Source organism: Sapajus apella, unplaced genomic scaffold (genome assembly GCF_009761245.1).
Source record: "Sapajus apella isolate SASKATOON/1434 unplaced genomic scaffold, GSC_monkey_1.0 scaffold23, whole genome shotgun sequence".
NCBI lineage: Eukaryota > Metazoa > Chordata > Mammalia > Primates > Cebidae > Sapajus > Sapajus apella.
This window is the reverse complement of record NW_022436963.1, coordinates 12030818-12057839: the sequence shown is the minus strand read 5'-3', so window position 1 is coordinate 12057839 and position 27022 is coordinate 12030818. Positions and strand designations below refer to the sequence as shown.

At 36.6% G+C, this 27022-nt stretch overlaps 1 protein-coding gene and 1 pseudogene across 10 annotated transcripts in view; both read left to right on the top strand.

Annotated features, from left to right (window-relative positions):
• Window positions 1–27022, top strand: part of FHIT (fragile histidine triad diadenosine triphosphatase) — a 1501749-nt gene that overhangs the window by 484127 nt on the left and 990600 nt on the right. Inside the window, exon 1 of one of the 10 annotated variants that reach the window (XM_032289595.1) lies at window positions 49–251. The exons of the other annotated variants lie outside the window; for them this stretch is intronic. The gene's annotated coding sequence lies outside the window, so the exon portion shown is untranslated. Of the gene's footprint in view, window positions 1–48; window positions 252–27022 lie in introns of those variants that run through there. 10 annotated transcript variants of the gene reach the window in all.
• On the top strand, window positions 24120–25502 carry LOC116559180 (annotated as a pseudogene).

Genomic DNA, 27022 nt, shown 5'->3' with positions numbered 1-27022 from the left:
GTGTGTGTGTGTGTGTGTGTGTGTGTGTGTGTGTGTGTGTGTGTGTGTTTTAAACCCTTAAAAGAGATAAAGCTTCTTTGGCAATATCACATTTTGAAAAGTTCAGAATGAATGAGAAATACAGTACAAATATATCTGTTCTTAATCATGTTTTTACATAGCAGAAGATTGGTTATTTGGAAGAGAAGGCCTTTAAAGTACAGTTTGGTCTCTTGACACTCCAAATACTTGAGTAGTGAAGAAAACAGAAGGTAAGGGCAGATGCTTCCCAGCTCACCTATTTCTTGGTGCCTGACTGAATACTCAGGAGTTTTCACCTTTTTTTTTTTTTTAGCAGTTGGAATTAATTGCTCCCATAAAGCAATGGCTTCAACAAAACAGTTATGACAGATTTATAATGGAATACTGATGAGTTTCCTTAAGACATCACTTAACCCAAAGAGTCACCTTCATGTGTTACTCTACTTCCTCCCAACAGCAGTTCGGGCAACTTGGATTTTCCCAGAAAGGTTTCCTTCTGGCTTGGGTAATAGATGGAGAGTTCCACCATCTGTCTACTGTCATGGGGCCAGGGGAAATGAATTGCTGAATTTTTACTACAGGTATTCATATTACTGTCCCTTTCTGTGGGCCATAGACTCATGCCATGAGTAATGAGGGCTATTCTTGACACTAGTATGCTATTCTCTGGAAGGCTGGAAGACCACAGTGAGACAAAGGGTAAAGCAGTCACACCGTAGCTGCATATTGGAATCTCTTGTAGAGTGTGAAAATCCTCAGGTGCCTGGGTCCCACCCTCTAGAGATTTTGATTTAATTGGTCTGTAGCAGAGCGTGGACATTGAGATGTTTAGTATTTCCCAGGTGATTCTAATTGTCCCCTGTTAAGTACTGCTTGGGGTCTAGTTTTTAGCAGGACTAATATTCAAAACATATTACCATTGGTACAGCATTGAGCTCTTCCTCTTTACCAGGCACTGTTCTAAATGATTTATAGGTTTCAATCCATTTGATTGTCACAATAATCATACGAATAAACATTCATTAATTCCTTCATTTATTCAACAAATATTTATGGGGCACAGGCAGCAGGTCGGGCAATGTGTTTGGCTGCTGGGGAGGAGGTTCAGGGAAAACTTTCAGAGGAGATGACATTTAAGCTGACATCTAAAGATTGAGGAAGAGTTAGAGTCCAGGTAGAGTCAAGGGGAAGGCACTGATGGCCAGGAGGATGGTTTTGCAAATATTCTGTATTGGAAAGGAGGACGGCTAGTTCAAGGAACGGAAAGAATTTACCAGTGCTTCTGGAGCAGAGGAAACCAGGTGGAGCATGATGCAAGATAAGATTTACAGATGGGAAACGACTCCCTCAACAGAGGTTGTAGTTCAGTAAAAGGCTTTTGGCCTTTATTCTGAAAGCTAATGGAAGCTCTGATCACTTTTGCTTTTCCTAGAAGATCTCTCTGGTTGCAGTAAGTAAAACAGAATAGAGGGAAGCAAGAAAAGATGCATTGTAATGAGTTGAGTGGCCACTGCAGGAGATCTGGAGAGAAATGAGAATAGCTTGGCCTAAGGTAATGAAGGCACAGAGAGAAGTGAGCACATTTGAGTGATATATAGATGATGAAATCCTTAGGACTTGAGGATGGATTCAAAGGAGCAGAAGATGAATGCCATCTCCAGTTTTACTATTACCTCCAATTTGCTGATGAGCTGGTCAAAGGGTATGAGAATTTGTGTAGTTCTTCTCAAACTATAGTGTGAGGATCTTGTTGAAATGCCAATTCTGATTCAGTAGGTTTTCAATGGAACCTGAATTTCTGTACTTCTCGAAAGCCCCAAATGAAGCTGATCCTGCCAGTTCATGGACCATACTTTGAGAATCTAGGGCTTAGAGAAGAGAAGTAACTTCAGATGTAGTAGAGTGGAGCCTTCATGTGAACCATGTCTGTCTGTCTGCAAAGACCATGATCTTAATCATAAACTCTGCAGCTCCTGAAAGATGGAGAGTTGTACAGCAGGTTGAGATTTGGATTTTATCTGTAGGCAATTGTCAGTCATTGAGAATGTGCAAGCAGACAGAGGTCCAATCCGAAAGTTTATGTTATGGTTTCAGGATATTTCCTGTAAGTTCCTTTTAGTGTAGATATTTAAGGTCAAATTGGAGTGTAGTTAAAAGGAAAAAAAAAATAGCAGGCCTCCAAACTTTGTAAGTAATTGAGATGGTTTATTAGATCATCTACCCTGTAATGAGGGTAATAATTGCTTCTTATTTAGTGTTTCTTGCCTAACCATCCCAAGGCACTTTACTAATAAGTATCATCTTTCTTTCAGAGCTGAGGCCAATGGAGAGAGGCTAAGGGACTTGATATAGTGGGGCTGGCTGTTGGGCATGCCTTCACCATTTCTGTGGTATCTAAATTCTTCTATGCAGTTCAGGTATACACCTGAGCATTTGCCTTAATTGTTTGACCTGTCTGTGTCAATATTTCCCTGGGTGTGTCCCAGGGAACTCTAGCCCAGTGAGAAGCTAAATTTAAAAATATCTAAATATCGTAAGTTTGGAACATGCTGCCTGTTTTTTTCTTCTTGGAGAGGTGTAATGTACATTAGTACAGAAGGGCTCTGAGAAGTTCCACCGTCATGAAATTTGTTTAATTCTGTATAACTTATGGTTTTTTAAGTTAATTTGACCTTAGAATGACCTCCAACTTTTTTTTCTCTCCCAACTCTTAACAGTCCATTAAACAGTTGTTCTGTCTTGGCTAGGTGTGGTGGCTCATGCCTGTAATCCCAGCACTTTTGGAGGCCAAGGTGAGTGGATCATGAGGTCAAGAGATCAAGACTATCCTGGCCAACATGGTGTGACCCCATCTCTACTTAAAATTAAAAAAAAATTAGCTGGGCATGGTGGTGCATACCTGTAGTTTCAACTACTCGGGAGACTGAGGCAGGAAAATCACTTGAACCGGGGAGGCAGAGGTTGCAGTGAGCCAAGATAGTGCTACCACATTCGAGCCTGGTGACAGAGCCAGGCTCCATCTCAAAAGCAAAAAAAAAAAAAAAAAAAAAAAAGTTGTTCTGTCTGACATAGAGTTTATGAAACACTGTTCTGTAATCATAGATAACTGTAATCTTTGAATGTATCAATATCAGTTGCCTGGGGCTGTGTTCTTTTCATGAATGACTGGCAGAGTTGGCATTTTCGCATCTAGGACAACATTGTAACCTAGTTTTTATTTTGCCTTTCCTTAAGTCCAGTGCCCCAACAATTGTTACAATACATGTCTCTACTTCAGTGGTTAGCTGGAAGGAAAATCACTGATTTGTCTACATGTTTCCCTGTTGTCTGGAAGGGTTGAGTTGTGCTTTTGTTTCTTTGTTTCCATGTGTTTAATCTTATTTTGGCAGCCATAGAATGTTCCTGCCCACTCTGTTTCATGTAAAAGATCCCAAGAATAGGATCATTACCAGACATGACATTTACATTGAGTCATTTTTTATGTTAAGTGTGTAACATGAAACTTTGAACGGTTTTTAAAAATCTGAGTCAATTTGGTAGTTTGACAGTAAACTAAGTTTGTCTTTTCTCTTGAAGAATCTTGTATAAGATAAAACCTTAAAAAAATCAGACTATGTATAGTAAGCATTCATATAAAACCATAAAAATATGGCTAAATAAATTTCAAGATGTTGGTGGAATAACATACAAGGTTGAGATCCAATCCCATACTGACAGAATGAAAACAAGTATAATAACAGAAAACTATGGAAAGTTGGATTTTTTTTAAAAAATGGGTTATTTTAAAAGACAAATTTATAGCTGTTGAATGGACTGTGTCCAAATGATGCCTGAGTTTCCTAAGCCGTGTGTGTGTTATCTTCAGCTTTTGTTGAGTTGATTTCTTGTAGACAGCTATACCATTCTTAGTCTAGAAAAATGGCTGTCATGTTTTGGTAGGTGGCAGGATTGGCTATGTAGTTCCTTGAAAATATAGATGCTCAGGTTTCTAATTAGGTAGGTCAGGCATGGCATGAAGAAATTTATATTTCCTACCCTAAAACAGGTAATTCTGATGCACATAAAGTTTAAGAACAACTGCTGAACACTTTATCAAGTTCTATCGTACCCAAGACTCACATAGGCAATATGTTTAAAATGCAACCGTCAAGCCTAAATCTTCACTAACTGTATACCTCTGTGCAAAGTATATAGTGTACAATCCGTGCCGATGCCCAGGTAGCCCTGCCTCCTCCTCAGATATTCTGTTTGAGTAGGCCCATGGTGGGTTTCAGGAATATGCATTTTCTCCACAGCTTTATCAAGGTATAGTTGACAAATAAAGCTTGTATATATTTACATTGTAAAATGTGATGTTTTGATATATGTATACATTGCTAAATGATGAAATCAAGCTAATTAACATGTCCATCATTTCATACATTTTTCTGTGAAAGTAGATCTTAAATGCTACTCTCTTAGCAATTTAAGATCTAACCTTTTACCAATTTTCAAGTATAAATTATTATTAACTATAGTCACTATGCTGGATAATAGATCTCCAAAGCTTACTTATTTTACTTAACTGTAACTTTGTACCCTCTGACCAATGCCTCCCCATTTTTTTCCTCTCCCATACACCAGCTCCTGGCAGCCAACATTCTACTACATGCTTCCCTGACTTTAGCTTTTTTAGATTCCACATAGAAGTGAGATCATAACGATATTTGTCTTTCTATGTTTGGCTTATTTAACTTAGCATAATGTTACCCAGGTTCATTCATGTTGCAGATGGCAATATTTCCTTCTTTCTAAATGCTGAGTAGTATTCCGTTGTATATACAGTCATGTGCCACGTAACAGTGGTCTGGTCAATGGCAGACTGCAGATATGAGGCCGGTCCTTTAAAATTATAATGGAGCTAAAACGTTTCTGTTGCCTAGTGACGTTGTAGTGTGCTAATGTCATAGCGTAATGAATTACTCACGTGCTTGTGGTGATGCTGGTGCAAACAAACCTGCTGTGCTGCCAAGTGTGTAGCACATACAATTATGTACAGTATGTAATATTTGATAATGATAACAAATGACTATTACTGGTTTATGAACTCTATGCTTTTTGTCATTTTTTAGCATGTACTCCTACTTATTAAATAATAGCTAACTATAAAACAGTCTCAGGCAACTCCCCCAGGAGGTATTCTGGAAGGCATTGTTTTCACTGGAGGTAAGAACTCCATGCCTGTTACTGCCTCTGAAGACCTGCCAGTGGTATGCGATGTGGAGGTGGGAGACAATGATATTGATGATCCCATCCAGGTGTAGGTTTAATTGGGTGTGTGTGTGTGTTTGTCTTAGTTTTGACAAAAAAAGTTGAAAAAGCAACAAAAAGATTTAAAAATAGAAAAAGGCTTATAGAAAAAAGATATAAAGAAAGAAAATATTTTTGTGCAGCTGTTTGTGTTTCAAGCTAAGGCGTGTGTGTGTGTTTGAGACAGTTTTACTCTGTTGCCCAGGCTGGAGTGCAGTGGTTTGATCCCAGCTAAATTGCAACCTCTGCTTCCTGGGTTCAAGTGATTCTCCTGCTTCAGCCTCCTGAGGAGCTGGGATTATAGGCATGCACCACCACACCTGACTAATTTGTTTGTATTTTTAGCAGAGACAGGGTTTTGCTATGTCGGTCTCGAACTTCTAAGCTCAGGTGATCTGCCTGCCTCAGCCTCCCGAAGTGCTGGGATTACAGGTGTGAGCTACCATGCCCAGCCAAGACCACATTTTGAATCTAGAACCACAGTACTCAAAGGATCACAAAGGATCTCTTGGTGATCCTTGAGATACTTTCAGGGAGTCTGCATGGTAGAAACTATATTACTATAATACTAAGTTGCTCTTTTTCTTTTTCACTATGTTTATATTTTTGTTAATGATGCAAAAGTAATGTTTTTTAAAACTGCTGGTACCATAGCATGAATCAAGACGGTGGCACTGAGCAAGTACTTTTGGCCTTTTATTTTTTACTGTCATGCACTATGGTTAAAAAAAGAAAATAAAAAGCCAACATTCTTCTGGGGATATCCTTGATGAAAAGTGAAAGTTATTAATTAAATTGCATTTTGATTGTTGAGGTTTTTTTTTTTTTTAGTATTCTGTGTGATGAAATGGGAAATATGCTGAAAGAACGGCTGCACACTGACATATCATGGCTGTTTTAAGGAAAAGCACTTGTGAGACTGAGTTGTGAAATGAACCAACTACCTTTTATATGGAACACTGTTTTTCTACAAGAAGGAACCATTGAAAGATAAAATATAATTATGCAAGCTCAGATATTTACCATATTTTCTTTAAAATGCACAAAGTGAGTCTGTAGATTGAAGTAAACCATTGGACGGTATTTGTTGACAAAGATAAAATTCAAGCTTCCAAGCGAAAATTCAAATTTTGGAAAACTTGGATATGCCACCATGAACTTGACAACTTCCCAGTCATTAAAGACTTTTCTAATAAGGTTAACGATGATATTACAAATGTAATTCTTTTTTACATCATGCAATGAAAGGTATCAACATTTGGAAGATTGGCATAATCCAGTGACCCCATATTTTTGTCCAGAGCAGTGCATGCTGTTACAGAATTTTGCATGGGAAAAGGATCCATTCAAAATGCCATATAGAACATAGATTTTCACGTAACAGCACTTAAAGTTTCTTGATGTGGTTTCAGGTTCTACAACGCAACTAACTTTTAAAGAAACTACCATTTGTCAAGTTTTGATGCAGTATTTGAGAAAAACATCCAGTTATTTGAAAAGGTTATTAAAATACTCCTTCTAGATTTTTTTTTGGCATACTTTAACCCTAAAAATATTCACAGCACAATGCAGAAATGGATAGGAGAATCCATCTGTCTCCTATTAAACTAAATATTAATGTGAGGTTGAAACACCATCACTCTTCTCACAAGCTCTTTTTTTGGGAAAGTATGTATGTTTATATGTAATGGGTTATTACTGTCATTTTAAAATACATTCATAGTGTTTTGAAAATTTTCTGTTTTAATTTCTAACATGGTAAATATCCATAGATATAACCAACATAACCACAAACTCTTTGGGGCCTTCAACAATGTTTAGGAGTGTAAATGGATCCTGAGACCACAATGAGAACTGCTGACCTAGAGAAACATTCTCTAAAGCATGTTCCATAGAATACTCTCCCTTGCTATGCTCCATAGAAACCCAGTTGCCAGAAACAAAAGGCAACATAAAACAGGAATAATTTGTGGTTGAAGAAGTTTACAAATGGTACTAGCTACAGCCTCCCATGGAGATTCACAGTTGGTAATAACACATTAAAAGTTCAACTTGAACTTTGTTCCACTATCGCTCTTTCCTAAACTCTTCTGACCATGAAAACATTTTTCCCATGGAATTAGCTTTGGGAAATACTGTTCCCTTGCCAACAATGAGTCTTAACGTTTTAAATATATTGCGAAGTGATGGATTAAAAAGTGGTGTGTCATCATTCATTGGCTTCTGAAGTCTGGGAATTTTAATTTTAGGGCCAATCATGTTTTCCTTTAGAACAGCCTCTAGACGGTAACTTCTGTACTCAAGCCTTTCACTAGGGAGGTAAAAAGTTTTCCAACTACAGGGTAGGGTTTCACTACACTGTGGCTTTTCAGTTCAACAAATCAGATTGTTTATCAGGTCTCAAGGAAAGGCAAATTCATGCCAACCAGTGATGGTAAAAATATGTCATGGGTGTCACATATCAACGAACTTGGGAAGGGGTTCTGGGATGGAGTACAACTAACTGAGCAGGCTGCTGCCATTACTGGAAATGAATGTCCTTTTTGGTAGGACCTGATTTCTTCTTTCTGTGTAATGGTTACTCAGTCACATTTGCTCTCTGGTTTGGTTTTCTATGGCGAATTGCCCATTAGTAAGTCTATGTAAATAAGTAGGGTCTGCTTTTACCACCGTAGATCTTTCTCCTAGTAAATGATGGTGAATTCTAGCTTAGGAATTGGTTTGCTGCTACTAATTCCGTAATTACAAGGATAAAATTATACTTGAATATAAGCCTTGCCAAACACTGTATTTTCACTTGGAATCTATCCTAAGAAATAAACAGAATGTGAGTTAAATGTGTATTTATGAAGATGTCCAGTGGAGCATTATTTATAATACCCCAAATTGAAATCAACTAAAATTAATTGAAAACTATAGTATATTCACATAACACAATGCTATACAGAGTTTTAAAACTCTGGCTTTTGGAGACTAAAAATATGGGATAGTATACCCAAGTAATATCAGGAAGATAAAACATCATGATATATATTGTTGGATTGTTTTCCAAAAAGCTTATTCCAATTTACATTCTCACAGCATCATTTTAGGGGTGCATCTCTCTCTGCACTCTTGCGAACTATGAGAGTTATTTTAAATAATATTCTCTAATCTGATAGGGTAAAAATGATTTGTCATTCTTGTATTAAGGGGACATTCAAAAGGGAAGACAGAGCAATAATTGGCATTTCCAGAAGAGACTGCTGGACTCTAATTGCTACCTTGTAGGCAGAACTTTTGGCTGCACTGACTGTAGATGGGCTCTCTCTGATTACTGACACTTGACGTCTCCTGGGAGAGAGTTCTAGAGCCTAGGGAAGTGATTTAAGCCTAGAAATTAAAAATAACCAAGAAAATTCCACCTAGTTATATTTAGTCATTTATAATGTATCCTTGGATAGATTCAATAAATACTATGTTAAGGTCATCTCTATCCATGTGTAAAACCCCCAAATAAACATTTAAGAGCCTTAGAGGCAGAGAGAGGGTATATGCCTGTCTTGTGTGTCAGTGGCTTTGCCACTATAAAGTTATAGTAGATCACAGAATCATCTGTCAGGTGATTAAAATTGTCATCACGGTTTCCATTTTTCACATCCTTTGCTTAAGAGCATGTATGCAAAAGGTTTGCAGAGTGCCTATGGGCTTTTTGGAGCTACTAAAGGGAATCGTTGTCTATTTCATTCCCTGCCATTTACCGCGGAGGTGCCAGTCAGGCCTACAGAAATCTTTTGTCACAGTCACACTGCAACCGGGTAGAATATTGAAGGAAATGTCAAATATGTAGCCATGTGAAAAGAATCAGAAGGCAGTGTTGTTATTCAAAGAGTTTGCTTCCGGCTTGGGCTCCTGTCTGCATGGAGCAGGCTGGATGTCTAATTTCAGCAGTACAATTAATTCTCGGACAAAATGAGAAAAGATGTAAGTGCCACAGTTGTATAACTTGGAAGTTGTTTCACTAATTCATGTGCTTATTTTCTTTGCAATTTCATCTGAAAGCATCTTTTGATGGCTTTTTGATGTTGTTGAATTTTTTAAATCTTTTGAATGATGAACATGGACAAAAACAGAATTCAGCAAAATGTAAATGAATCAGACCAAACGGGATGCAAGAATATATTGTGCAGATCTGGAATGGAAATAGAGATATTTGTTCTTCCTTTTTGAGGATAATTATCAAACTTTCCATGGTGTGTCAGACATGGTGTTTTCACCTTCTCTATTCCCAGACATTTAAAAGGTGACAAAATGCTATTTTAAAATGTCAAGGTAATTATTGTGCATTCTGATAATAAATTAAGTGTTCATTCTAACACACGGATTTGTCCTCTAACCCTGATGTGATCTTTTACCACCAATTTGAATTTCTTTTTTAAAATACTGATTCCACTTTTAGTGTTTTTACTTTTGCACCTTTCTTTTCTTTCTTTAAGTTCTGGGATACATGCACAGAACATGCAGGTTTGTTACATCGGTATACATGTGCCATGGTGTTTTGCTGCACCTACCAACCTGTCATCTAGGTTTTAAACCCCTCATGCGTTATGTATTTGTCCTAATGCTCTCCCTCCCCTTGCCTTCGAAACCCCGACAGGCCCTGCTGTGATGTTCCCCTCCCTGTGTTCATGTGTTCTCATTGTTCAACTCCAACTTATGAGTGAGAACATGTGCTGTCTGGTTTTCCGTTCCTGTGTTAGCTTGCTGAGAATGACGGCTTCTAGCTTCATCCATGTAGTGCTGTCTCATATTATAATTAAGATAATATCCTAGATGCAGATGATAAAGAATATTCTGGACTGAGTTGTGGAAATAGCAATTGTCTGTTAAATAAAAGATGCCAGGACAATAGCCTATGTATGGCTTGAAATATATTTTTGAGAAGGCTGTAACAAAAAATATATGTAGTTCTAATATATTCTCATTTAAAGGAAAGATGATTTTCAACCCATGTTCTATGATAGAGAGATCACGGTATTAAGGGAATCAACTAGGACTTGCTGGGCTGGTGAGTGGAGGACAGGTGGAGAGTTGGTGGATGTGAGATGCACGTGTACCTTCTTAACTGAGCTATAGAATGTTTAGACTTTGTTCAGTAATTAAGTAGTGTTTTCAAGCTTTTGTGTATATGTGTATATACCATTTACACCTACAGGAGTATGTTCTTCAGAGGCTTGAACATATTTACTGGAAACTATGAATTTCAAAATAGCATTTTTCTCTAAGGGATCTGGTAATGGCATAAAACCACCATAGCCAAGTGATCCCTAGAGACCAACATTGAATTTCAAACCCGGATTCAATAGAATTGCTTTTCCTTTTTTATTTTTTAAAAAATTACATTAAATCCAAATTAGTGTCCTTTATTTCTATCATCTTTCTCTTTCTTGTCTTCTTTTGGTGACTCCTTTTTGCAACTTGTGGTGACAAGCCTTCACTTCATTAGTTTTGCTTGCCTGGCTCGGAAACAAGGTGAAGGCTCTTATTTCCCTTTGGTCTCCATTTTCTTATCTGTAAGGAAGGTTATTGATGTCTTTAATGTCGCTTTCATCTCTGAAGTTCTATATTTATGTCTCCTTCCTCTTTTATCCTGCTTCCATTATAGATTTACTGTGAGGATAAAATAAGAAAAGTGTCATGAAAGTAGCTTGAAAATTGTAATGCAGTGTAGAAATACAAAGTATGATTGTTGCTGTCTTGTATCATTCTCTGTGGCTTCTCATATGTCTACAGGATCACATTTTCCAGGTGTGTAGGATCTTAAACTCTTTTTTTTTTTAATTCCACAGTGGGCTTAATAGAGTATGGGCTAAAGAAGCACCCATAGGTTGGTTCATTCTTCAGCCAGGGATGTTTAGCTTTTGGACAGAGTGGCAGTCATGTGAAGCTCACCAGTTAAATAGTTTTCTTTTAGGCATTTTATGAGGCTGAAGAACAGACTGATCAGCCTCTTAGATATCTCTGAGAAGTAAGAATATGTTTTCAGTCTTCCAGAGAATCGAGTAGTTGATGGTAAGTTTTAACAGCATTATTTTTTTAAGAAGCAGCTATAATGATTAATCAGAGGGCTGACCAGTAAGCAAGGTATGAATGACACTGACATAATTGGATCAGTTTGTTCTTCCTTTGATTTGTATTTATAGTCCAAATAGAATGATGTTCAACAAATTAAGATGCAGAAGCGAATTGTAAAAAAAAAAAAAAAAAAAAGTTTATTTTTCAAGTTGTTTTTCTTTTTCTGCCTAGAGCAAGTCTTGCTCAATGTAACAATAACCCCTTGAAATGCCATTTAGATCAGAAGTGCTGATGCAGCACTAATGATTTTAGAGCAAATATGTTACTCTAATTTCCTCCATCTGCTATGAATAAAAGAATATGTTTATGAAGTCTGGGAGAGCTGTAGAGAAAATTGTTTTGTGGAAAAGTTGAAGTTATTTAAAAATGTGTGCAGGTGTGAGGGAAAAATATATATATTTTTACTTTGTCAAGTATTTAAAAAAATAGAAGCTTTATTGTAGCTTAGTGGAAATGTCATAAACTTTATGGCATACTTTTGGTAAGACTTTAGGGGAGTATTAAATGACTTGAGAACCAACCATCTAGCTTTTATTGTGACAGTCCTGATGATTCAAATGAAAACATTTGCTTTGGTTTGTTTAGAGGTTCTAACTAGGGATGAGAACTACTCTAATTCCCTTGAGTGAAGAATGGTTCTTTTTATTCTTGGAAGTTGTCTTCTTCTGATTCAATGCATGTGTATCATTTGGGTAAAAGACTGTATGTACCCGCCCAGCTTCTTGGTCAGCTCTGTGAATCAATACTGGTATGGTTAGATTTCAAAAAAAATTGTTATAGCCATTCACTTTCAAATCCAAGAGAAATGATGATTCTTTAGAAATGTATATATATACATTCAATATTATATTATTCCAATAGGCAAAATAAAAACATTTAATGCCAATAATCATAGAAGAAACTGGAAAATTATTAAAGATGTACCACTAGAAAAAAGGCATCAGGCCCAGATAGTTTTACATGTAAGTTAGATATTTTAAAACAGGTACTTTTAAGGATTAAAAGATATTTGTAACATATGAAAGCTTTAAAAAACAGATAGTCCCTATGGTTCTTAAACAATTCAAGACTATAGAGAAAATAGAATGGGCTAACTTGTACAAATGTAGCATAATGTTATATCAAAACTTGAGATAAATAACACGAGTGAAATATTTTATGCTAACTTTATTTTCATATATGGAAATTTGTAATTAAAAATAGCAACTTGTATCTATCTGCTTATGAAAACATGATAAAGTGTTTCAAATAGGCTTCATTTCAAAAATTACAAACTGGTTCAGAATTGGATATTTATCTATGCTATTAATTACAAGATTAAAATAATATAATTATACAACATATGCTTTGTTAATTTCCTAAAACTACCATAACAAATTACCAAACTGAGTGGCTTAAAATATCAGACATTTACTGTTTGTCAGTTTTGGAAGCTAGAGGTTCAAAATCAAGGTACCAGTAGGAACATTCTGCCTCTGAAGGCTCAAAGGGGTGCCTCTCACTTGCCTTTTCCTACCTTCTAGTAGCTGCCAGAAGTCCTTGGCATTTCTTGGCATGCAGACACATTACTTCAGTCTCTGCCTCGTTTTTCACATGGTATTCTCCCTGTGTGTCTAACTGTATCTCTGGTTTTGCTTCTTATGAGGGCAATAGTCATTGGGTAGGGGCTACTCTAATCCCTTATGACCTCTAATTACTGTAATTTAACAAATTACATCTGCAAAGACCCGGTTTCAAAATAAAGTCACTTGAGATTCCACATGACTATAAATTATGGAGGACTCTATTCAACTCAATATGCATACCAGTAAGAAATGCGATAAAATGTATTAGAAATTTCTAGCAGTATGCTAAATAAAATGGGCGTAGAAGGAATTTAAACACAATGAGGAATAGTTATAAAGACCTATCATCAAACATTACATTAAACAGTAAAATATGAAAGCCACTCATATTGAATCAGGAAGAATACACAGGAATATTTGCTGTTAGCACTGTTACCTAGTACTGTGTTACGGGTTCTGCTTGTTGTAATCAAAAAAAAAATTAAGCAAAGAAAAAAAGGATACAAGTGAAACAGTTCTCTTCACTGTCATGTGATATTCAGAGAATTTATGACTCCGTTACACAGTTACTAAGCAAACATGTTAGCTGGATTATTACGAAGTAAATATATAAAAGTCAAAGTTTTTCTTTATATTTTCAATAACTAGTTACATAGAAATAGAAAAAAGTTATTTTGGAAACAAAAAATATAAAATTCTTAGTAACAATTTAACAAAAAAGGTGAAAGACCTATACAGAAAAAAGAAAAATGTTATGGAGATAAAACTATCTGTCAGAAGAGTCATACTCATATTCCTTAATAGTTTCCATTATTATGAAATGTCATTCATTCCTGTAAAATGGATATGTTAATATAATTTATCAGAATGGCAACAGGTTTTATTTTTATTCTTTCTTCTAGAAATTTAAAATGTAATATAAAGTTACTGTTATTATTAAAATAGTATGTTGTTAGCCATGAGAACATTTTATGAATGAAACAAAAAAGAGAAACAGATCCAAGTATATGAACTTAATATTCAGTAAAAGTGTCTTTTCAGCTGGATTCAGTGGCTCACACCTGTAACCGCAGCACTTTGGAAGGCCGAGATGGGTAGATTGCCTGAGCTCAGGAGTTTGAGACCAGCCTGGGCAACATGGCAGAACCCTATCTGTATAAAATATGTAAAAAATTAGCCAGGCATGGTGGTGAAACCGCCTTTGCAAAAATTATAACTGAGAAAATTATGACAGTGAAAGACATCTGACCTTATTGATTCCATCTTGCTTCTAACTTCCAAGGTGTCCTTGTTCACTCCTGGGTGTAGGCTGAACTAACTTTTGGAAGCAATTAATTTATAGTTTAACTTTGAAACAAAGATGAAAACAGCCCTTTCCCAAAACAAATCCCCTTCCTGTCTGGGGACTAGACTGCCTTTGCAGGACTAACAAATGAGCTGCAAGATTAGAAATTATGGTTTAGGGGTCATGCAGCTGGAGGCTGCAAGATTCTAAACCTCCCAAATTGCTCCTAAGCAAAACATCACTATTGTAAAACCTAAGATCAGTACTTGATCTTAGTACTTGTTTTGCAGACCCTACACTCCACGGATCAGCTGGCACCACCTAGATGGATAAACTGGCTCATCTGGTCTCGTGGCCCCAACCCAGGATCTGACTCAACATAAGAAGAGGGCTTCAACTCCCTGTGACTTCATGTCCCACCCAACCAGTCAGCACTCCCCATTTTCCAACTCCTTGTCCACCACATTATCTTTAAAAGTCTGAATCCCTGAGTTTTAGAGGAAACTGATTTGAGTACTAATAAAACTCTGGTCTCCCATACAGCCTGTTCTGGGTGAATTGAACTCTTTCTCTATTGCAGTTCCCTGGTCTTGATACATTGGCTCTGTCTAGGCAGCAGGCAAGGAGAACCCAGTGGGCAGTTACAGTGGCACATGCCTGTAGTCCCATCTACTTGGGAGGCTGAAGTGGGAGGATCACCAGAGCCTGGGAAGTCAAGGCCGCAGTGAGCCGAGATCCCTTCCCTGCACTCCAGCCTGGGCAACAAAAGGAAATCTTGTCTTAAAAAAAAAGAAAAGAAAGAAAAAACAAGAGAGAGAAAGGGGAAAAAAAAGGGCCTTTTAAATTCAGTGGGGAAATGTATGTTTATATAATAAAAGATGCTATAAAAATTGACTTTTCATCAGTAAGTTGTAAATGTTAGTCCATTATTTTTTACCATCAACATTAAAAAATTCAGATGAATTAAATATATGAATATACAACATTAAACAGTATAAATTTTAGAAAAATAGGAATTCTTATACACTTATGGCATATAGTTATATATCATATTTGAGAAAAACGGCCAGGGATATTAATTGGGAATTCACAGAGGGAAAATTTAAGTGACTAATAGACATGCAACTGTGCTCAACATCACTAGTAGTTGTGGAAATACAAATTGAAATCACAGTGAAATAAATACTCTTCCATTCAAGTAGTTAACAAAATTGGAAAATATCGATAATATCCATGCTTGGTAAAGGGGCTTAGAAATGGAAGATTTTCATATATTGCTAAATTTGGACGTGTTTATCAAAATTAATGGTACACTTGCTATTTGACTCTGCAACCTTAATCTTGGGAGTCAGTAATCTCTGATGTGAAAATGTGTATTTATAGATGTTGGCTGCATCATTAGCAGTGGCAAAAACCAAATCAAGACAAATAACATTAACATAAAGACAGCACATGCATAGTGAGATTGTTAAATATATTTATACTGCAACCGTACTGTGAAATATGGAAAGAAGAATAATAACTAAATACATCTATATGTGATGTCCAGCATGTCCATAATATGGTAGCATCTAATCATTTGACTAACTGGAATGGCCTAAGACCATTGAAATTAGAAAGCAAAGAATGACTCTATATCAAAATTTATGTTTGTTTATACTGGTATAAAACTAGAAAAAGATGTGGAAGGATAAACGAGTAATTGCTTCTATTTTTTTTGTTTTTGTTTTTGTTAGTTACCAATGGAAAATGGAATTGGAAATAGAGTATTGACTTATTTTATGTATATACATATATATAAAATTTACACACACACACACACACACACACACATGCATATCTGTGTTTTGTTTTGTTTTGTGTTTTTGAGACAAAGGCTCACTCTGTTGCCCAGGCTGGAGAGCAGTGGTGCTATCTCAGCTCACTGCAACCTCTGCCTCCCGGGTTCAAGCGATTCTCCTGTGTCAGCTTCCTGAGAAGCCGGAATTATAGGAGTGTGCCACCACACCTGGCTAATTTTTTTTTTTTTTTTTTGTATTTTTAGTAGAGACAGAGTTTCACCATGTTGGCCAGGCTGATCTTGAACCGTAGACCTCAAGTGATCCACCCACCTTGGCCTCCCAAAGTACTGGGATTACAAGCATGAGTCGCTGTGCCTGGCATATATGTGTATTTTTGTTTAATTTGTTATGCTGAGTATTTATTATTTTTAAAATTAAAATGATTATTTTCTGTAGCATTTTTTCTCATTATATATGTGTGTGGCGCGTGCGTGTCTGTGTGTGTGTGTGTGTGTAATTATCTTAAATCCTAATGGTGTTGTACTTTAAGACAATGCTTTCACCTTATAGAAAAATGGACCAAAATTCAAAATACAAATGATCGTTTAAAAAGTATCTGAATAATGATTCACAAAGGAAGAGTTATAAAACACCAGGAAAACTCTCAGCCCCATTAGTTATCAAAGTAATCATAATTACAGCTATGATGAGATTTTTGCTCACACTAGCAATTATGCAAAAAATTGATACTTCTCAGTATTATATAGTTTAGGGAAATCTACCTACCTTGCTTGGTAAACTTTCTGTAGTACAGATTGGCCATATTAACTAAAAGGCTCTAATAATGTTTATACCTTCTGGTCCAGCTACACTATTTCTGGAGAGTAATAGTAAGGAAATAACTGGAAAGATGTGTGTATGGATGTTAATTTCAGTTTTGTTTATGACAGTGAAAAAAGTTGTAAATCTCTGTACTCATAAGTAGTTGAGTATTTAAATAAATTCACTTAAAAGTTACATTTTACAACTATGCACACTCACAGATACCCATACAACATTTAAAAGATCTAATGAAAATTGTTGTATGATGGTATAGATTTTTATTTATGGCACAGAAAGATGTTCATAAAACAGTTGATTAGTTTTGATTGTTATATAATATCATCTAATTTTGTGATACACTTAATGTATTAAGATGATTGGGAATATAAACACCAGACTGTTAAGAGTCAATTTCTCTGGGTGATGTGGTAATAGATTATTTTTTATATTTCTGTATTTTTTGAGCTTTTTGAAATGCGCTTGATACATTTTTATCAAGAAAAATACATGGAATTTTGTCCAAAATCCTAATTTAAAAAGAAAAAACAAAACACAAAAAACCAAACTGGAAATACGTTAAAAATTAAAAGGAGTAGGGGCACAATAAAACAATGTAAAAAAAAAATATATATATATATATATATATGTATACTCAGTGAAGAAAGCATGGCTTATTACTATTAATAGTCTAAATAGTGCCAGTTGTTAGTTGATAATCTAGGTCTATTGAGAGACCTGTTGGAAGGTCTGTTTTGAGCCCATTGTTAACTTAAATATCTGACCTTTTCTATTTAGCTCCCTGTCATAGGTAGTTTAACAAAGGATTCTTCACTAACACATTTACTTTATGCCGTTTGTTTGGGGGTGAGGTTTGCAATTTTTCTCCAGGGAGTAAATTACTTCATGTAGCTTGTTCTCAAATACTTATCTCAGAAGCAGCACACCTTTCTGATAGAAGGCAAATGTCATGACTGAAGGTATGGGACAAAAGCCTGATTTATATTCCTGAAATGCCTCTTTTATGTTCCAGAAGCCAAATCTGCATTCTTTGGAGTGGTGTCGAATGTCAGTACAAATGCCCCATCTATGCTGAACCTGGTGGTGAGGGAAAAAAAAAAAAAAAAAAAACCCACTCCACTTCTTTATTTAGAGTTTGCATTGAGAAAACAAAGAAGTATTTGAAAGGGAAACCAATTTAAAAAAAAAAAAGGAAAGGAAAAAAAAAAAAAAAAAAAAACAAAAAAAACCTCTGGCTTTTACAAATAATTTAATTGAATTCTCCTTGCCATTTCTGCGGGCAATTCAGGATATTCTTTTAAAGCGTTGATCCATAATTATTGTTCAGAGTGGTTAGCATTGTTAGACAGATGTGTAATTCTTTGTGTGTATAAGGGAGCAATACAACATCCTTTTTACCTGTTTGATTGTCTTTTCTTTTATTGTGCAAACAAATGCACATAATAAAAGAAACATCATTGCTTTAAAAAAAGAAGCCAATTAGCTTTTTTTCAGATTTGTTTTTGACTTGAAACTCCCTGTTCAAAGGCATGCTGTGTTTATAATGGTCAGCTTCTTTGCCTTCCTATAAGCAAGTTAATTTGTGTCTAGGTAGCCCATGTATGCTTATCGTCCCTGGGCACAAGAAGTCACAGGAGGTCAGAAACCATGAAACACAAATTCATCATATTAATAGAATGTGAAATGAAATAACTAAGACTTTTAAGAATGCATTTTATCTGTGGTTTATTTTCCTGTCTTTTTAAAAATATATATTATTTGTAATCTAACCATGCTATTCTGATTGGTTTACATTTGCCAGATAAAATTCAGGACGCCTAGTTAAATTTGAATTTCAGAAAAAGAATGAACACCTTTTTGAGTATAAGTGTGTCTCATGTAACAGACTCGAGAGTCACCTCAGACTAGAACATACTTTTGAAATAAAATTGTGAAATACAATTTGTGTAGGAAAAGTTCTTATGACATATATGCTCAGTTTAATGAATAAACACCTATCTCAATGAGATAAATAAACACGTCTCAAGGTTCACACAACTAAATACATTGTACTTCTAGCACCTCCAGTAAATTCCCCGAAAAGTCCTCTGAAAATTCCTTGATCTGACCCCTCTCTCTGACCATATTAGAGGTAGTCACTATCCTGTCATATTGATTTTCCTTCATTAATTGATACCTTTATTACCAGCTTAGGTACTTGTAATTACTGTTTTATGTATTTTAAATTTTATATAAAGTGAATTATGCTGCATATCTTTTTAAAGGTAAAATATTAATAATTCAATCCAATTTTGGGGAAAATACTAGTAATAACTTTCCATCAAATTGTAAAATTGATAACTTGAGTATACTTGAGTTTTTTATGTAGGAAAGACTAAAGGGTAATCATTTAAAAGAAATCTTAACGAATTCGCTCATGTTGCTAGTGTCATAAATATTTGCTTTTTAAAAAATAATCTTCCCTTCAAAATGTTTGTTCTCCCATGTATCATTGATCTTCCAGAACTTGGGGCCAGTCCAGTGATACTTTCACTGGGTCTCTGTTGTGTTGATATCTGTGGAGTAAATCACATCTTCAACCTAAGGTTGTAATGTTTACCAGTAAATGGATAAAGAGCCCTTTGATTTATTATTCATGGAGATATCAATGCTCAGAATGACTAAGGACCATTTCCTTTTATGTCATAAATTTTATCTGGTGACATTTAAAAACTGTCTTCCAGAGTCCACCCCTCTGATCCATGGCTTCCCTTTCCTTTTGTTGATGGCGCTGTGTTCTGCTGTCCTCGTTTCTCCTTTATTGCCTAAATGCTGAGAATGGCACATTTTTCCAAGTTGCTTTGAAGAGCAACCATCACAAGAGCAAAAGTAATAAAAACCAATTTAAAAACAGATTTCTGGATGTTCTAGGAAATAGGCAATTTTGCATGGCAAGCACTTGAACCCAGGGGTGATTTATTATTCATTTGACTGTAGTGAATATTCATGGATTTTGCATGTTAAATTAGAATTATTGAGATTTTTGTTTACCCTGAAGAAGTGTGGGAAGTCGTGTCTTTAAAATTTGAATGTACTGAAATTCACTTTTCAAGGTATGGAGAACTTTCTATCTAGAAGGAATCTTAAAACTGCTCTGGTTAAATCTGCTAGGGAATGTGCATAAAAACATTCAATGTTTTGTAAGACCTGTACTGATATATTTTATATGAAGCTCATACATATAGAGCCATGGTTTCCTTCTTTCCTTCCCTCCCTCCATCCCTTCCTCCCTTTCTTCCTTCTTTCCTTCCTTGCAGCAGAACCCCTTACTCAAAGAAAATCTTGCTCAAAAGTTAAATATGTAAAAGAGCTAGAATTGCTTTGTTTGAATACAGCATGGGACTGGGCTGCACACTCTCCTTATCTCCTTTCCTTTGTACAAAGCCCTTGGTTTTCCATAATCACAGGTTTTAAAACCATTCATGTACAGTTGAATAATTTATTTGTCAGACATGTACCAGATAGGAAACACCTAACAAATATTAACTCATTTAATTCTCAAAACAACACTCATAATGGTTATTATTACTTCAATTTTATAGATGAGGGATGTGAGGCACAAAGAAGTTAAATACACTGCCCAGGATTACAGGTTGTCGATGGCAGAGCCTTGACAGTCTTGTCCCAGTGTCCCTGTTCCTACCCAAAATGCTTTGTAGCCTCTCCCTAGCAGCAGCAGTGACTACGTTGAACTCCCCTTAGGCATTAGGCACTCTGCTACAAGCTTTACATGAATTATCACAGCTGATCCTCCCAAAGTAGCCAATGAGGTAACAGTATTAGCCCTAGTTTACGGATGCAAGAAATGAAGCATAAATAATTTACATAACATGTCTGTGAGGGGAAGACCAGTATCTGAACCCTTGTAGTTTGACTTCAGAGCCTGTTCTCTTACTCACTATTTCATAAGTTCCCATAAAAATGAAAACATTTATATATTTCTTTTTTTGTTGTTGCTCTTTTGGAGACAGAGTCTTGCTCTGTCGCCCAGGCTGGAGTGCAGTGGCACAATCGCGGCTCACTGCAACCTCCGTTTCCTGGGTTCAAGCAATTCTCCTGCCTCAGCTTCCCAAGTAGCTGGGATTACCCACCACCACACCTGGCTAAATTGTTGTATTTTTAGTAGAGATGGGCTTTCGCCATGTTGGCCAGGCTGGTCTCGAACTCCTAACCGATAGGCGATCTGCCTGTCTCGGCCTCCCATAGTGCTGGGATTACAAGAGTCCACCACAGCAACCAGCATACATTTATGTAATTCTAAACCATTTTAATGGTTTTCTTTTCTTTCTTTTTTTTTCTCATCTTGCTTCACATTGGCTGGTAGTGCAAAGAGAGCATCAGGTTTTTGGAGGAGCCTAAACATAGCTCTACCAGGCAAGATCATGCCCAGAGAAAATGGTAAAGGTCAGCATCTTACTCTTCCTTACTCACATTTTTATGGTGTTCAGATTGCCTTTCTAGTCTTTCCCAAATTATCTGGTTTAACTTCCTCAGTATTCTTTGCAGCTTTACTAATCAGTGTCATCAAGTAATTATGCTTATTTGACAAGGGCTAATGCTGCCTCTCCTAGGTCAATTTTTGACTTAATTCTCCTGGGGACTAAAAGTCTTCATCCAGTTTGATGATTGCAGTGATGGAAATGCTGGGTTCTGTTGCAGACTAATAGTAGAGGATGCTTCTTTCTATTCAGTGCTGGTCTAACTAAAGAGCTGTGCCACCAGGACAATTGTGTCCAATGTGCATGCATAAAATCAGTTTTATAGTTGGACCAGTGAGAAGCCTGATGGTGTAATATCTAGTACTTATGGATGAATCAGTTTATGCTATTCACTAAATTATATCGTGCTTTGAGCCTCTATCTGCTGTACAGACACTTTGCAGGACAAGGTCAAGTGAAGCATACTGGCTGCCATGGGGCCTTCAGCACTGACAAGGCAGAAGGCGCTGCTATGTTAACTCTGTAATTATGTGTTTCTTTTAGAAAAGCATAGTCTACTCCTTAGACTTAATATGCCTTTGTCAATCCCCTCTTAATATTTACCCACGACTTTAGCCTCTTGAGTTAAATCTTGAGCAAACACAGGGATTTTCAGAGACTGGTGAGTAGAGAAATATCTATTTGGTCATATCAGAACTTATGGAAAGCTTGCTTCTGCTAGCCTCCTGTCTAGATAGAAACTTTTAAAAATACTGTCTTTGACTCTTCCCCAAGAAAAATTTGTGCTATACGAAATTAAAATAGATAGGCCATAGTTATGCCTATTTAAGGAAAAACATTTTTACAGTTAGGAAAATATGGCCACTTTATGAAGGTATAATTTCTTAAGTTTGCATTTACTCATGGGGGAGTGAGTTAGGAGGTTAAGTACCTTATCCACGAAGGGAGTGAAGAATGCATGAAATTAAATTCATATTGGAGTAGTAGCCTCTATTATAACTACTTCAACTTTCTATAAAAATACTCAAGAAGATATATGCCAAAAAAAGTCACTGCCACTAAAAATTTGTTCTTATAGTCAAGCTATTCTTGATTCCTGTGGAGAATTCTACTAATGACGTGTTTGGTGGAAATACAATGAACAATTTCAACAGACGATTCCCTTATGCTGTGGCCAAACAGAGGGAAGACCTTTAATCATTTGGCTGCTGTCTTTCCCTGGTTCAGAAACATGCAGAAACTCATTAGAAAAGTGAACAAGAATTACTGTACGTGTAAATACTTTTGTGAAGCATCACTTTTAATGAAAGCATCTTTTGCCTTTGTACGTGGAGAATGCAAATAGTGGTTGCTCAAATAAATAGTCATATATTAGTTTTCTGTGGCCACTGTAATAAGTTAACACAAACTTTGAGGTTCAAAATGACATAGATTTATTATTTTACAGTTTGGGAGGTCAGAAGTCTGAAATGGTTGAATATTAGTGGGCTAAGATAAAGATGTCAGCCAGGCTGAATTCCTTTCTGAGGTCTCTAAGGGAAAATGTGTTTCCTTGTCCTTCCTACTTTCCAGAAGCTGCCTGCATTCCTTAGAGTGTGGCCCCCTTTCCTCTTCAACATGAGCAATGGCTAGTCAACTCTGTTTTATATTGCATTGCTCTGACTCTCCTACTTCCCTTTTTGAGACTTAAGGATCCTCATGATTACATTGGGTTCATTCCAGTACTGGAGGAAAATCTCCCTGTTTTAGGGTCAGATGATTAGCAACCTTAATTCTATCTGCTACTTTAATTCTCCTTTGCCATGTAATCTAACACGGTCACAGATTCTAGGGATTAGGGTGTAGATACCTTTGGAAGGCCATTATGCTGCCTACTAAATAGGGCAGTAATATTTTTGGAAGTATATTTATCAGGATCTGTCACAGTTAAAGCACTATGGCTATGCTGAAACTACGAGGGTCCTGGGGATTGTTGCTTTTCATAACACAGATGCAGGTAGTGATACAAGAAGAGTTTATGCCAATCCAAACAGGTACATTAAGTGGGAAATCTGTTAGAGGCTGGAAATTGGGATATGAGTTTTATAAACCGACATATCATTTAGCTGTAAGAGATTTATATTTAAGTGACACATAAAGACAATCTTCATCTCTTTCTTGGCAAACACAGTCTCTTTCATGATAAACTAAAATAAAAAGAAATCATTATGGTCAAGGAAAAGGGAACCATATCTCAGGGACAGAATACATGTTGACCTCCCAAGAGGATGTGCTACAGAAATATGAAGAGATTTTTGGAAGTTTGTCATTGTCGATAGCATCGGGAAATAGAAAGAGAAGTGAGAGAATAAATTTAGATTATAAGAAAGTAGTAGTATTTGGAAAAAGCTATGGATTAGTCAAGAAAACTTTGTAAAGAGACCAGAATGTCATAACACTATTAAAGTCTGTGCTGGAAGCTGAAAAGAAATCACTACTTAAAAAAAAATCATGGCGAGGTGTGATACCCCAAGCCTGTAATCCCAGCATTTTGGGAGCCAATGCAGGCAGATTGCTCAATCCCAGGAGGTGGAGACCTGCCTGGGCAACATGAAAACGTATCTCTACAAAAAGTGCAAAAATTAGCTGGGTGTGGTGGCACACACCTACAGTCACGGCAACTTGGGAGGCTGAGGTGGGAGGATCACCTGAGCCTGGGGAGTTGGAGGCTGCAGTGAGCCATGGCTGTGCCATTACAATCCAGTCTGGATGACAGAGTAAGACCCTGTCTCAAGAAAAAAAAAAAAGAAGAAAAATCAAGAGGGGAAAAAATTGATAATTTCTGTTGAAATGAACAGGTGCAATAAAAATTAAAATAACAAGTGAAGATTAAAAATATAGACGATAGAGATCATACTTGAACACCCAATCTAAGAATCATAGATAGATATTCTTGAGGCAGAAGCAATTAGAACACAAATAGTAATGAAAGATTAATAAAAGCTCTTCTGAGCACAAGAAACAAACAAAAAATAAACCCAATATCAAAAAAAAAAACCACACACAAAAACTGAAAGGGCTTTTCATACTCCAGGCAATATTAATGAAAAGGGTTTTATTTTAAGAATAAAGTTAAAAAGAAATCCTTCACACACTAAGACAAACAACAGTTGGCCTTATTAAGGAGCATAAAAATCAGATTGTTTTCTTTTTCTTTTTGGGCCAGACTATATGATACAAGATATTGCTATAAAACCTACAAAATTTGCTTAGAACAGTTAAGACTCTGGATGAACTATAGCCATCTATGTATTAATAGTCTCTCTAGGAGAGTCTTATACACACTAACATTTAGGAAGCACTAACCAGGTAACTGAGAGAAATTAGGTTAAGAATTCAGTAACAGAGACTTTGCAGACACTGCTGCCACTGGGAGCCCCGTCCTACCAACCATGGTCAACCCCATTGTGTTCTTCAACACTACTTTCAATGGTGAGCCCTTGGGCTGCGTCTAGTTGCATCTGTTTGCAGACAAGCTTCCAAAGACATCAGAAAACTCTCATGCTCTGGGCACTGGAGAGAAAGGATTTGGGTATAAGGGCTCCTGCTTTCACAGAATTACTCCAGGAATTATGTGTCAGGGCAGTGACTTCACATGCCATAATGGCACTGGTGGCAAGTCCATCTATGAGGAGAGCTTTGATGACGAGAACTTCATCCCAAAACATACAGGTCCTGGCATCTTGCCCATGGTAAACGCTGGACCTAACACAAATGGTTCCCAGTTTTTCATCTGCACTGCCAAGACTGACTGGTTAGATGGGAAGCATGTGTTCTTTGGCAAGGTGAAAGAAGGCATCAATACTGTGGAGGCTATGGAGTGCTTTGAGTTCAGGAATGGCAAAACCAGCAAGATCACCATTGCTGACTGTGGACAACTCTAATAAGTTTGACTTGTTTTTATCTTAACCATCAGACCATTCCTTCCATAGCTCAGGAGAGCACCCCTCCACCCCATTTGCTCGCAATATACTATGAACTTTGTGCTCTTGCTGCAATTCCCTTTAGGTTCCATGTTTTCCTTGTTCCCTTTTATGCCTAGCTAGATTGCAGAGTTAAGCTTATGATTATGAAATAAAAACTAAATAACGACGACTACAGCAACAAAAGAATTCAGTAACAGAGAAGTGGGTGATTGTTAATAATTAAACCAAGTAAACAAAAAGTGAGATTTAAGGGACTGTAACGTTAATTATACTACTGAATGCCAATGTAAAACTATGCTTTTGAAAGAAAAAATACGTCATACAAAATAATGCTCTAGTAAACATTAAATATTTAATACCTTAATATTTAATGCTAAGCAATAAGAAACCCAGGATCATATTTACAGGCTCCAGAAATAAATTTGTGACAAATTCTCATTTTTCTAGGGGTAGACTGAAATATTCTAAGTACTTGAAAGTTATAAAATGTATTCATTCAACATATATTAATATTCTTTTTGATATACCAGTTACCACTATTAGAAACAAAACTAGGATGCATGACTTCCAAACCAATGGGGAGAGAAAAGAATGTGTAGCCTGCTCTAAATCACCAAGTACTGTTGTCCCTTGATATCTGTGAAGGATTGCTTCCAGGACCCCCTGCAGATACCAAAATTTTGTGGATGCTCAACTCCCTGGAATGAAATGGCATAGTATTTGCATGTTACCTACAGACTACTTTAAATTATCTCTAGACTACTTATAGTACCTAATACAGTGTAAATGCTATATAAATAGTTGTACTGTTTAGGGAATAATGATAGTAAAAATGCCAGTACATATTCAGTATATATGCCAATTTTTTTTTCCCCTGAGAGTATTAGTCCATTTTAATTCTGCTGATAAAGACATATCTGAGACTGGGCTATTTACAAAAGAAAGAGGTTTATTAAACTTACAGTTCCATGTGGCTTGGGAGGCCTCACAATCATGGCAGAAGGTGAAAGGCAAGGAGCACCAAGTCACATCTTATGTGGATGGCAGCAGGCAAAAAGAGAGAGCGTGTGCAGGGAAACTCCTGTTTTTAAAACCGTGAGATCTTGTGAGACTTATTCACTATGATAAAAACAGCATGGGAATGACCCACCCCATGATTCAATTATCTCCCACCAGGTCCCTCCCACAACACAAGGCAATTATGGGAGCTACAATGTGAGATTTGTGTGGGGACACTGATCCAAACCATATCACTGAGTATTTTCAATCTGTGGTTGGTTAAATCCATGGATGTGGAACCTACAGACAAGGTGGGCCAATAGTTTATAAAACAAAGAAAAAACAATAAAGCACTACACAAAGCATGAAATAAGATTACAGTGTTACGAACATATCATTTATGGCAATACAAATAGTGTAATGTCCCCGAGTGGAAGAAAAAGTAGATAATTTGATCATGGCTGGGCACAGTGGCTTACACCTGTAATCCCAGCACTTTGGGAGGCTGAAACAGGTGGGTCACCTGGAGTCAGGAGTTTGAGACCAGCCTGGCTAATATGGTGAAACCCCATCTCTAATAAAAATGCAACATTAGCCTGACATGGTGGTGCACACCTGTAATCCCAGCTAACTGGGAAGCTGAGGCAGGAGAATCACTTGAACCAGGAGGCAGAGATTGCAGTGA